This window comes from Mustela lutreola, chromosome 1 (assembly GCF_030435805.1).
Source record: "Mustela lutreola isolate mMusLut2 chromosome 1, mMusLut2.pri, whole genome shotgun sequence".
Taxonomy (NCBI): Eukaryota; Metazoa; Chordata; class Mammalia; order Carnivora; family Mustelidae; genus Mustela; species Mustela lutreola.
In genome coordinates, this window is record NC_081290.1 from 222,850,857 (window position 1) to 222,862,648 (window position 11,792).

Sequence of the window (11,792 nt, forward strand, 5' to 3'; positions counted from 1 at the left end):
TGTGGAGTATCATATGCTATCAAAGTACACAGAAGCAAATAAGCTTTAAGTACATGAAAGTCCTTCAGCATGAGGTGGAATGTGCTCTGAATTTGGGCACCTGAGTTTGTTTATTCTCTAATTGGCTAACCTTGGACAAGTCATTTAACATTTTGCACCATAAATTTCTCCTTTGTAAAACAAGGGACTAGATTAAATAATTTTAAGGCCTTCTGATTCTAATACTATATTATAACTATAATACTCTGCTATACGAGACCAGTGCTCTAACCCCTGAGCTACGGAGCCTACTCTGCAATATTCAGAATGTGAAAGTTACATGCTCATTATTTCTAATGGTGAGAAAGATGCTTTATCTGAAGATGTAGTGAAAAGAGTATTACACTGAGACGCAGAAGACAAATTCTAGTCCCAGTTCTAACATGGACAAGCTGTGTGACTTTGGGCTAATCATTTAATTTCAAGCCTCAATTTTCTCAATTACAAAATACACAGCAGATTAGGTATCTTTAAGGTCCCTTCATCTAAAATACATTATTTCGTTCTATATTCTTTGGAGACATCACTTAAGACCTTATCTATCACGATTAGGAATGAAACTACTTACTCATGACCAATAAGGCATTCGTTCATTCACCCATTCATTTATTCACAATTTACTAGCATATGCTATAGGGCAGGTTCAGGAATCTCCCACCTGTACTGCAGGAGTCATGGACTTGTTCTTTTTCTTGAAATTCATCTCCTCTCCAATCCTTTCCTCTCATCCTCTGTGTTGGGACATGCACTTGAGAAATCGAGTGCCTTGGATTATGAGTCATGGAACATGGTAGAGTTAAGAGGATGATAGAAGAATCAAACCTGATTTGGGGCTCCCTGACGAGTGTTCTGAACATAGGCTATCTATATAGCCTTACTTGACATTATCCTTTAGTGTTTATAAAGTATTGGGCTTTACAAAATCACTTACCATAATTTTATGTTCTTCTCTAATTACAGCTTTTCTACAGTTGCTATGAGACTCTTATTTTTACTATTTTAGCACCTTCATTAAAAAGATGTTTTATTGAATTTCTCTCCCAAATATACATGCTGTGGTTTTAAGTGTTCTGTTATTAATATTAATTTAAATTGCATGAAATTTGTTTTTGTAGGTTAAAACCAGTCAGATATGACAATCTCCCATCATTCTAATATGACCTACTATGCCGTAAGCTGCAAAGCTTGCATGAGATGCAAATACTATTAGCGAGAGGAGAAACTTTGACTCTTATGTATTTTCATTCCATTTTGTTTTTTCCCCACTAAGGAAATTTGGACAAGTGATTTCACCGTGAACATTGTTTTTTTCCATTAGTTAAATGGGATAATTGCAAACTTGAATAAGATTTTAAAATACATATGTATGTATTTTATGAGGGTAACTATCCTTAGTTGACTCAATTATTCCACATCTGCTAACAGGCAGACTATACCTCATATAAACTTTCTATATACCCCCAAACACATCTGCAGCTGAGATATGAAACTGGGAGCTATGTTTAAACCAGTCATGTGTCTGTGCTTTTGGCCAGGTGCTCACCTCTAAATATTTCTATAACTGAAATATCTTATTTCCTTTACTTACTTGCAGGAAACCAAATGTTATTAACATAAGACACCCTATCTAAAATTTTCATACTTGGAATTTATTCAGGTTTCCTAGAAAATAGTTTTATTTTCACACCTAGATAAAAATAAGCTTGAAGAAACAGGCTAGTGTGACTTTGATCTTAGAGATGAAACCGCAAGAACTATATGTGGTCTTACATTCTACAAAGGTTAGCGATACTCATATTCACATTTAATCCTCATGTTAACCTTGTGAAGTACTTTCTACAGCTACAAGTTTGGATGGAAGACAAAGGTTAAGACCCCGGTTTGAACATAGGAAGCATTCCAAACAAAAGGAATGAGAAATATGAAAGCTTTAGGTCAAAGTATCTGTATTACTCAGAGCAAGTTACTTAGCCTCTTTTTATCTTGTTTTCCTCATTATAAAATGAGCATCTCCATGCCGGTCTTCAGTTATTTGACAAGCACCTGCTATGTGCCAAGAAGTGTTCTAGTCACTGAAACTAGAGCAGTGAACAAAATACAAAAGCTTACTTTCATGAAAAGAATAGAAAATAAAGAAATATAAAGTAATATCAAATGGTGATGATTACCGTGAAGAGAATAAACCAGGGCAAAGGAGAGAAGCAGTAATGGTGCAGGGTCACTCTTTTATACAAAGTGGTTAAGGAGAGGCCTCATCAATAATGTCATTCGAAAATAGAGCTTAGGAAGAGGGAATGGTATGTTTATTTTGGTGCAAGTGTTGTAGGCAGAGGGAACAGAACGTATAAAGGCCTCAAGGTGAGAGAATTCCAGTATGGCTAAAACACAACGAATGAGTGAGGGCCAAGGGGAGATGAGGTTTGAGGGGAGTGTGATATGGATCATAGCAGCCCTCAGAAGGTTGAGCAGAATAGTGATTTGACTTATATTTTAACAGGACCACACTGCTGCTGTGTTAACAATAGCTTATAAAAGGGTAAAGACAGAAGCAAGGAAAACTATTTGGAAGACAACTGATATAAATCAGGTCCAGAAGGTGACCTAGACCATAGGAGTAGGTATGGAGATTGTGGGAAGGTTCATATTCTGGTTATATTCTATTTGACTGTTTTCTTTAATTGAGGTATAACTGACATATATCATTAGTTTCAGGTATACAACATAATATTTGATATATGTATACATTGTGAAATGAACACCACAATAAGTCTAGTTAATACTTAAATACATGGTTAACAATTTTTTTTGGCGGTGATAAGAACTAAGTAATTTTTTATTATAGAAAATATCAAACATAAATTAGAAGAGTATAACAAACCTCCATGTACATACACATCACCCACCTTCATCAATCATCATCTCATGGTCAATATTGTCTCTTCTATATTCCCACTCATTTTCTCCATTCTGTATTATTTTGAGGCAGGGCCCATACATTATATAACTTCATCTAGAATTATTTCCATATGAGCTTGACTTCACAACCCTGAGATCATGACCTGAGCTAAAACCAAGAGTCTGAGCCTCAACTGACTGGGCTACTTAGTCTACAGAGTTTTAAATAGTTTTTAAAAATACTTAAAAATGGATTCTGTATGAATTTTAAAGTTCAAGCCTACAGGTCTTGCTTATGGTTTAAATGTAAAGAAAGAGGAGTCAAGCATGACTGTAAAGTTTTTGGCTGAAGCAGCTGGTAGTGTTTCATTGACATTTGCTCATATGAAAAACACTGCAGGAGGAGGAGTTTGGTTCAGGATGTGCTGAGTTTGAGATGTCTATTAGATATCCAAATAAGAGATCTAAAGTTGGTAGTTGGAGATATGTGCCTGAGATTTGGGGAGAGATTAGGCTGGAGATAGAAATTTGGGAGTCAGTAACACGGAGGTAGAATCAAAGGCCTTAAACTGGTATCATCAAATTAGTTAGTCTAAGTGAAGATACCTTAGGACTGAACGCTGGGGCACTCCCAACATTTAGTTAGGGATAGGAAAGAACCAGAAAGGGAGACAAAATGTATGACCAGTAAAATAGGAAGAAAATGAATAGTAGTGTTCTGAAAATATTCCGAGGAGCTGTGATCAACTGTGTCAAATGCTGCTGATCAATTACGAAAGATGAAAAGTAAGAGATGACCATGGATTGAGTAACATGAAACTCATTGGTGACATTATTTTAATGGAGTGATGGGGATGAAAATGCCGTGCATGAGTTCAAGAGAAATAGAAGAGAGGAAAAGGACAGTGACTATGGAATAAACTTTCAAGGAGTATTTGCTGATAAGAGGTGTTGAGGAATGTGAGGCCAAAAAAATTTTTTTAAAGCAGGATATATTAGTGCTGATGGAAATGATCATGGAATGATTCATGATATAGGAGAGTTAGACAGCACCTGGAGTGATGTCCCTGAGTGCACAAGGGGAAGAACTGACTTTGAGTTATCACAAGATGCTTCATATAAATGAGCAGGAGGGAAGGCAGGATCTCTGGGCACCTAGGTGTATGAGTGAGACAGAATGTGAGATAACACATGGAAGGCATACAAATGTTAGTTCTCTTCACTTGTAGCTTTTTTTTTTTTTTTTTTAAATTTTTAAAGATTTTATTTATTTGACACAGAGAGAGAGTGCATACAACCAGAGGGAGTGACAGAGGAAGGAGACGCAGACTCTGCTGAGCAGGTAGCTCAACGCGGGCCCTAATCCCAGGACCGTGGGGTCATGACCTGAACTGAAGGCAGATACTTAAATCAACTGAGCCCCCCAGGTACCTTTTCTTTTCTTTCTTTCTTTTTTTTTTTTTTTTTTTTTTTTCTTTTTTTTTTTTTTACAAGCGTTAATGCTAACAGCCTAGAGCCACAGACAGCTATTTTTACTAATTAATGGGTCATGGAGAACAGAATCGGGTAGCTTTAGAAAATTGGGAAAGGCAAAATGTAGGTGGAATACTCATACAGGTGGCACCTTGGTTAGGATTACTTGGCTATATATAATTAAAATAAGAAAGAAAGAATAAAGAAGACAGGGTTTCCTTTTCTCATGTGAAAGGAGTCTAGAGGTTGGTAGCCTGGGACGAGTACTATGGTTTCATGGTGTTGTCAGTGGAGTATCTCTCAACTCTGGCCTCTAATTTTAAGACAACGTATTGTGCAAGATGGTTGCTAAAGCCTTCATCTTCATGTCCCTATCCCAGCAATGGGAAAGAAGGAAGAAGGGCTTGATCTCTTCATTCCATGGAGACTTCTTGGAAGTTCCATGCAACACTTCTATTTATAGCGCTCTGTCCAGAACTTGGCCTACAAGGAAGGCTGAGACACAGTCTTTCAACAGAGCGTACTGCTCCCTTAGTAAAACATGGGTTTTATTACAAAGGAGGAAGCAGAGAACTGATATCAGGGTAGACCTGAGCACTTGTGGGAAAAGCATGGTTTTATAGATAAAACTCCTGTTTGAACTCTAGCTCTACCATATTCTGATATGACCTTGAACAAGTTGTTTTATCCCTGTGCCTCAGTTTTCTCTCCTCTAAAACTGAGCCAATACCACTCATTACATGCTATTCTGAAGATTAAATGAATAATTCAAGTAATGTGCCACAGTGTTTGGCATATAATAAATGATACTACCACGAAATAAAAAATTAGCCAGCTAGCAGGCCTCTAAGAGGTATAGTCTTAAGTCTTTTCAAGCCACTTTAACAAAATACCACAGACTGAGTGGTGTATAAACATCTAGAATTAAAGATTTTATTTTTAAGTAATCTCTGCAGCTAACATGGGGCTCGAACCCACAACCCCAAGATCAAGAGTCACATGATCTGGCAATCAAGCCAGCCAGGTGCCTCAACACCAGAAATTTATTTCTCACAGTTCTGGAGGCTGGGAAGTGCCTGTAGGTGCCTGGAGATACAATGTCTGGTGAGGCTGTTTCCTGGTTCATAGACTGCTATCTTTTTACTGCAGCATGACAGGAATGAGGGAGCTCTCTGTGATCTCTTTTATAAGATCACTAATCCCATTTATGAGGTCTCTACTCTCCTGACCTCATCACTTCCTCAAAGCCCCACCTCTAAATACCATCACATTAGGGATTAGATTTCAACATATGAACTGAATATTAAGGACACCTGTTGTGATGAGCACTGGGAATTATAAGCAACTAATGAATTGTTTAACACTATATCAAAAACTAATGCTGGCTAACAACATAATTAAAAAAAATAAAAATATTACATAAATTCAAAAAAAGAAACCTATTTCAATCTATAGCAGATATTGTAGAGTTCAGGTTGATTGGCTGCTATTACAGGTTTAATGTTAGAGGAACTGGATCAACTTCAAGGAGAGTTGGAACACAGTCAAAGGCATTTGTTGAATCCAGTTCACTTTATCATATCTATTCAGTTTGTTCACATGAATATCTATTTAAATGCTTTCTTAATCTATTCATCTGGTACCAGCCAAACTGCAAATCCTGAGATATACAACCTGGTTAAGACCTGCAAAAATAGGACTATTTTGCCAAACACACATACCTCATATTTAGATCTCCAGAGTGGGAAAATGCTTCTCCAGCCATTCATTTTTGGATCTCTTTTCTAACTATCTTGGGTATCACTAAACTCAACCTAGTATGAGTGTGTGAAAATGGCTTTAGCAAGCAAGCAAATAAACACAAACTGGGTTCTCCACCAACAGAATTTCAACTAAAGAAATTCTGAGGGATAGATTTCAGACGAAAGAAGAGTGACAGTGCAAGATATAAGATAAAGAGCAAAGAGAAAGGTAAATATATAAGTAAACCTAAAAACAAAATACAAATAAAGAACTGTAGAAGTTAGTATCTGATAGAGTAAAAAATGAATAATTCAAATTCATGAAAAAGATAAGAGAAGGGTAAATGGATTGAAAATGACAAGGTCTTCGGGAAAGGATTATAAGCACTGATTAGCTTTATACTTTCATAAACTAAGGGTGCATGGTATAATTCCTAGGGCAAAACCAAAAAGAAATAGCATTTAATTTCCAAACCTAGGGGAAAAATAGGAATGATTAAAAAACAAAAACAAAAACAAAATAAAACAACAACAAAACCCACAACAACCAGAAAAGAAAGGAGAAAGAAACAAACAGTGAACCAGCACAGGAAGTATGAAAGAAGATAAACCCAAACATATTTTAGTTACATTGCTAATGGACTAAATGTTTAGTTAGAGGACAAAAATTTTCAGATTGGACAACAGCACAAATCCAATCAAGAGTTTTATAGAAAACACACCTAAGACATAAAGATACTGAAAGATCAAAAAAGATGTGGAAAACAAAACAAACAAAATCCCCAACCTCTTGCAAATACTAACCGAAACAAAGCTAATATAGTATAGTTATAACAAGTTATTAGCCCATAAAAGCATTCATGGTGGGGTGCCTGGCTGGCTGTCCAAAGAGCATGCAACTGGTGATCTTTGGGGTAGTGGGTTTAAGTCCCATGTTGGGTGTAGAGATTATTTATTTTATAGACTTTATTTATTTATTTGACAGAGACACAGTGAGAGAGGGAACACAAACAGGGGGAGTGGGAGAGGGAGAACCAAGTTTCCTGCCTGATGCAGGGCTCGATCTCCGCATCACGACCTGAGCCAAAGGCAGACGTCCAATGACTAAGCCACCCAGGTGCCCCTAAGGATTACCAAAAAAAAAAAAAAAAAAAAAAAAAAAAAAGCATTCATGATGATGATGAGATGAGCTTTTCAGTCTATCAGGAAGATACAGAATTGAATTTGTGCCTAAAAATGCAGTCTCAAAAAACAAAACCTGACTAAAATGCAAAACACATTCACAATCATACAGGGAGATTTAAAAATACCTCCTTTGGGGCACCTGGGTGGCTCAGAGGGTTAACCCTCTGCCTTCAGTTCAGGTCACGGTTTCAGTGTCCTGGGACTGAGCCCCTCATCAGGCTCTCTGCTCAGCCGGGAGCCTACTTCTCCCTCTTTCTGCCTACTTGTGATCTCTGTGTCAAATGAATAAAATCTTTTAAAAAATTAAAAATAAAAATACCTCCTTCGATAATTGATAGAATGGGGAAAAATCAGTACAAATAACTTGAACATGATTAACATATCTAATATATAGACACAAAATACTGTGTCCAGTAACTGCAGAATACATGTTCTTCTCAACCATACATGGAACCTTCACAAAAACTGATCATACATGAGGCCACAAAACAACTCTTAACAAATTTCAAAGGACTGAAATAATATAGTGTAAGTCTTCTGACCACAATGTAATTTAGGTAGAAGTCATTCATAAAGAGATAACTAAAAAAAAAAAGCCTTATGCTTAAAAACTAAGAAACACATTTGTAAATAACTCATAGGTCAAAGAAACCACATGGAAAGTATTAAACATTTTGAAGTGAGTAACAAAAACACTAACACACAAGTGTGATCTCAGGAGAATGTCTAGATAGACAGACTTCAGATTAAACACCCTACGGGTGATAACTGTAGGTAAGTGGATGAATTCAACCACAGAGTACATGCGGAAGGAAGTGCCAATAACAGAACACTAACAGGCACCATCTTTTAAAGTGTAGGCAAATAAAAAGGCAAAAAGATTTTTTTAGGGGAGATGATCAGACAATATTTCTGAGACTCCAGTAAACAGGGATCCTACCTCAGCACCCATGCTTCAGGGTGACTGATGCTTTAGAGAGCATTCCTCAGGATTTTCTAAGTTCTCCATTTCTGGGACTAATAAGCAAGGCACCCTGAGTCCAGATCTGGTCCCACATGAGATCTCGTTGCAGGAAGTACCTCTTAAAATTTTCTAAGTTTCACTTTGGTGCCTGGCATAGGTACCATTTCTCCCTTTGAGGTATGTTCCAATCCTCTAACTCAGGCTCAGTGTGCAGCACATGCCCAGAGGAGCTCTAGGTCTTATTATACCTATGGAACTGCCCAGGGTCTGAACAGAAGGCCATTCCAGTTTGATTGAGCAGTATTTCTTTCCCATGACAGTATGTGACTGGGCTGCAAGAATGGTGCTTTGTTTAGGTGATTCCTATTGGGACAAATGAATTACAGGTTCTGGGCTACCAAATGTCACCAATGACCCTTGGGATTGAGAGGTGTGTGTGTGTGTGTGGTGTGTGTGTGCGCGCCCATGCATGGGGTCTTACCTGTTTCAACTGGTGCTGTCTTTGGTCTGTAGACCCCAGGCTTGTGAGCCTTGTGGCAGTTGTTCTTTACCTTGTTCACCTCGTGCCATTGGCACTAGGGAGATCACCTTAACCCTTTGCAGGTTCTGCACCTTGTGCCAGGCCGGGCCCTTCTCAGCCGAGGCCTTTTAGGACTGTTGCTCCACAATGCCAATTGTCTCTTCTAATCAGTGTCCTCTCTTGTTTCAGTTGATAATGACACTATGAGAGCATGAGTCCAGGTCTGGACTTAAGCCATGCTGATGAAGGAATGGACGTTCCTTGCACAAAAGAAACCACTCTTCTTGCTCTACCCCTGGGCCTCTTGCCTATTATTCCTGGGTGTGATCAAGAGATCACAGCCTAGGAATGAGGTAATTACAGCCTTAAAAGGTCAAGAGAAGACATGGATAGAATATGTATTCTGTGTTTACATTATGGAAGTCCAAATGACAAATATGACCAGAAAATGAATTATTATTCATTTTCCTGCATATTCTGGGTGAGGTGTGTATTTTTGGTAATCATCAATGAGGCACAGTAACGACCTCTGGTAGTCACTGGAAGCCAGTATTCAGTGACACAATGGATGCAACATCATGAGTAATGACGTAATCAGCATTAAATAGGTGGTACTGGGGAACTATAGAGGCAAGATCCATACAGTTCAATACAAACACTTTCTCAAGGGTCATAGCACTGTGAATAACTGCACTACCATTCTTTCATTGCAGAGGGAGATATGAAATTAGCCAGGAATGGCATACCTGGCAATAAAGAAGATGAAGAGATGGGGTCTATATATTACAAAGAATCTTCACATGCACTGACTGAGCAATAAACATATACTCTTTATCTACCCATTATTCTAAATCTTTATTGACGAAACACTCTACTTATGTGGGCCCATGAATTCTGTATTCCATTTTAAAATCATATTGTTATATAGACAAAGGCCTTGCAAAAAAAATCTGCCCTGTAGGCAGCCCTGAACAAAGAGGAGCAGAAACTAGGCAAAAGCAGAAACCATGGGAATAGTGACTTAGAAAAGGAAGAAGTGCAAAGAGATCAAATAACGTAGTGACTTAGAAAAGGAAGAAGTGCAGAGATCAAATAACGTTAGAAATGACAAATCCACTGGATTTCAGGGTTAGAAAACCATTGACACTATAGCCACTGGAGGTGGGAAAGACAGATTGCAGCAGGTTAAACAGTGAATGGTGTGAAAGTTGACAGTGGCTATTTTTTAAAGGAGACTGGCTATGAACAAGAGTAGCTACCAGGGATGTAGCAAGGAATATATAGAGTATCAAAAAGAATGAGCGCAACTGAATAAAAAAAAGTACTTGTACAATATGAGATCTGGTAGGCAACAAAGGAATCAAACAATCTAATTTAGTATCACTTACAGACAGTAACCCCCTGTCCTAACATGGTTCAGTATGAAGTACACAACAACTCAGGGACTATCTCTGCCCAAACCCAGAAACTAATTAAGTTTTCAAGCTTTGCTTATAGGAAATACTGGAGGACAGAGTCAAGGTACTAACACTATAAAGAAGAAAACACACAAATCTAAGAAGTGGGACATGCTATAAAACAATGGTTTGATTTCTTCAAAAAAGTCAATATGGTGAAAAATAAAAGGTGAAGTTCTAGGAAAAAAAAACCCTAGAAACATAATGAAACATCATAGATGAAACTTAAATCCTGGTTAAACATCATCAATTATAAGACAATCTAGGGCAAGTAGAAAAATTTGAAAATGGGCCGAATATTAGAGGATACTGGATAATTACTGTTATTTTTCTTTGTTATGATAATGATACTGTAATTATGTGGAAGAAAGTCTTTAAGGAAACTCAGGTTTAAGTATTTGGGAGTGAAATGTCTTATCTGTAGCTTATCTTCAAACAGTTCATCAAAAACAACTATATATCTATACAGAAACAGTAAAAGCAAATACACACATACACAAAAGACAAAACGTTAAAAATGATTCAGTCTAAGTTGTAGGTATAGATGTTGTATCATTCCACTATTCTTCCAACTTTTCTGTGTTTGTAAATTCTCAAAATAAAAAGTTAGAGAGGGAGGAGAGAGCCAAAAATTCAGTACTAAGAAAGCAAAGATGGGTATAATAATCAACAGCTCAAAAAGAAAGATTAGCACTATACAGAAGGTGTGCATCACTTTCTGGGATTAAAGAAGCTGTGGATGAGTACAGACCAGTGGGTAGCTATGGGTGTGGGTAGCTGAGGGAATAACCAGTGATCTCAATCTTCTCCATGATGCATGAGGCAAGGAGAGTACTCTAGGAATACTGAACAGCTGCTGTGGCAAACGGCAAAAACGGCAAAGAGACATATAAGATTTCATATTTTACATAGGTTAAAGAGTTCACAGGGTACAGCTGCTAAGGAGAGTCTAGAAACTACTCATTTTTGTTCCTCTAAGCCCTTCAAGCTTATCTCCTTTCACAGAACTTACCAGATGTTTACTAATTGTTTGTTTACACTAACAGACCCTGAGTTTCTTGAAGGAATGGGCTTGACTTTCATTTTCGAGTTCCTAGCACCTAGCCCAGTGCCTAACATGCAGTAACCATTCAATAAATATTTACCAAATAAAACAAGACTGTTGGGTGCCTGGGTGGCTCAGTGGGTTAAGCCGCTGCCTTTGGCTCAGGTCATGATCTAAGGGTCCTGGGATCGAGTCCCGTATCCGGCTCTCTGCTCAGCAGGGAGCCTGCTTCCCTCTCTCTCTCTGCCTGCCTCTCTGTCTACTTGTGATCTCTCTTTGTCAAATAAATAAATAAAATCCTTTAAAAAAAAAAATAAATAAATAAAAATTTTTAAAAATGACTGTTTCACATTTAACTCTAAACAGTTAAGTTTTTATTGATCTTATCTCCACCCATATATGTTGCTTAGTTAATTGATTCTCTACCATGCTCCATAGCAACATAAATGTTTTAGTACCAATTAAAAACCTC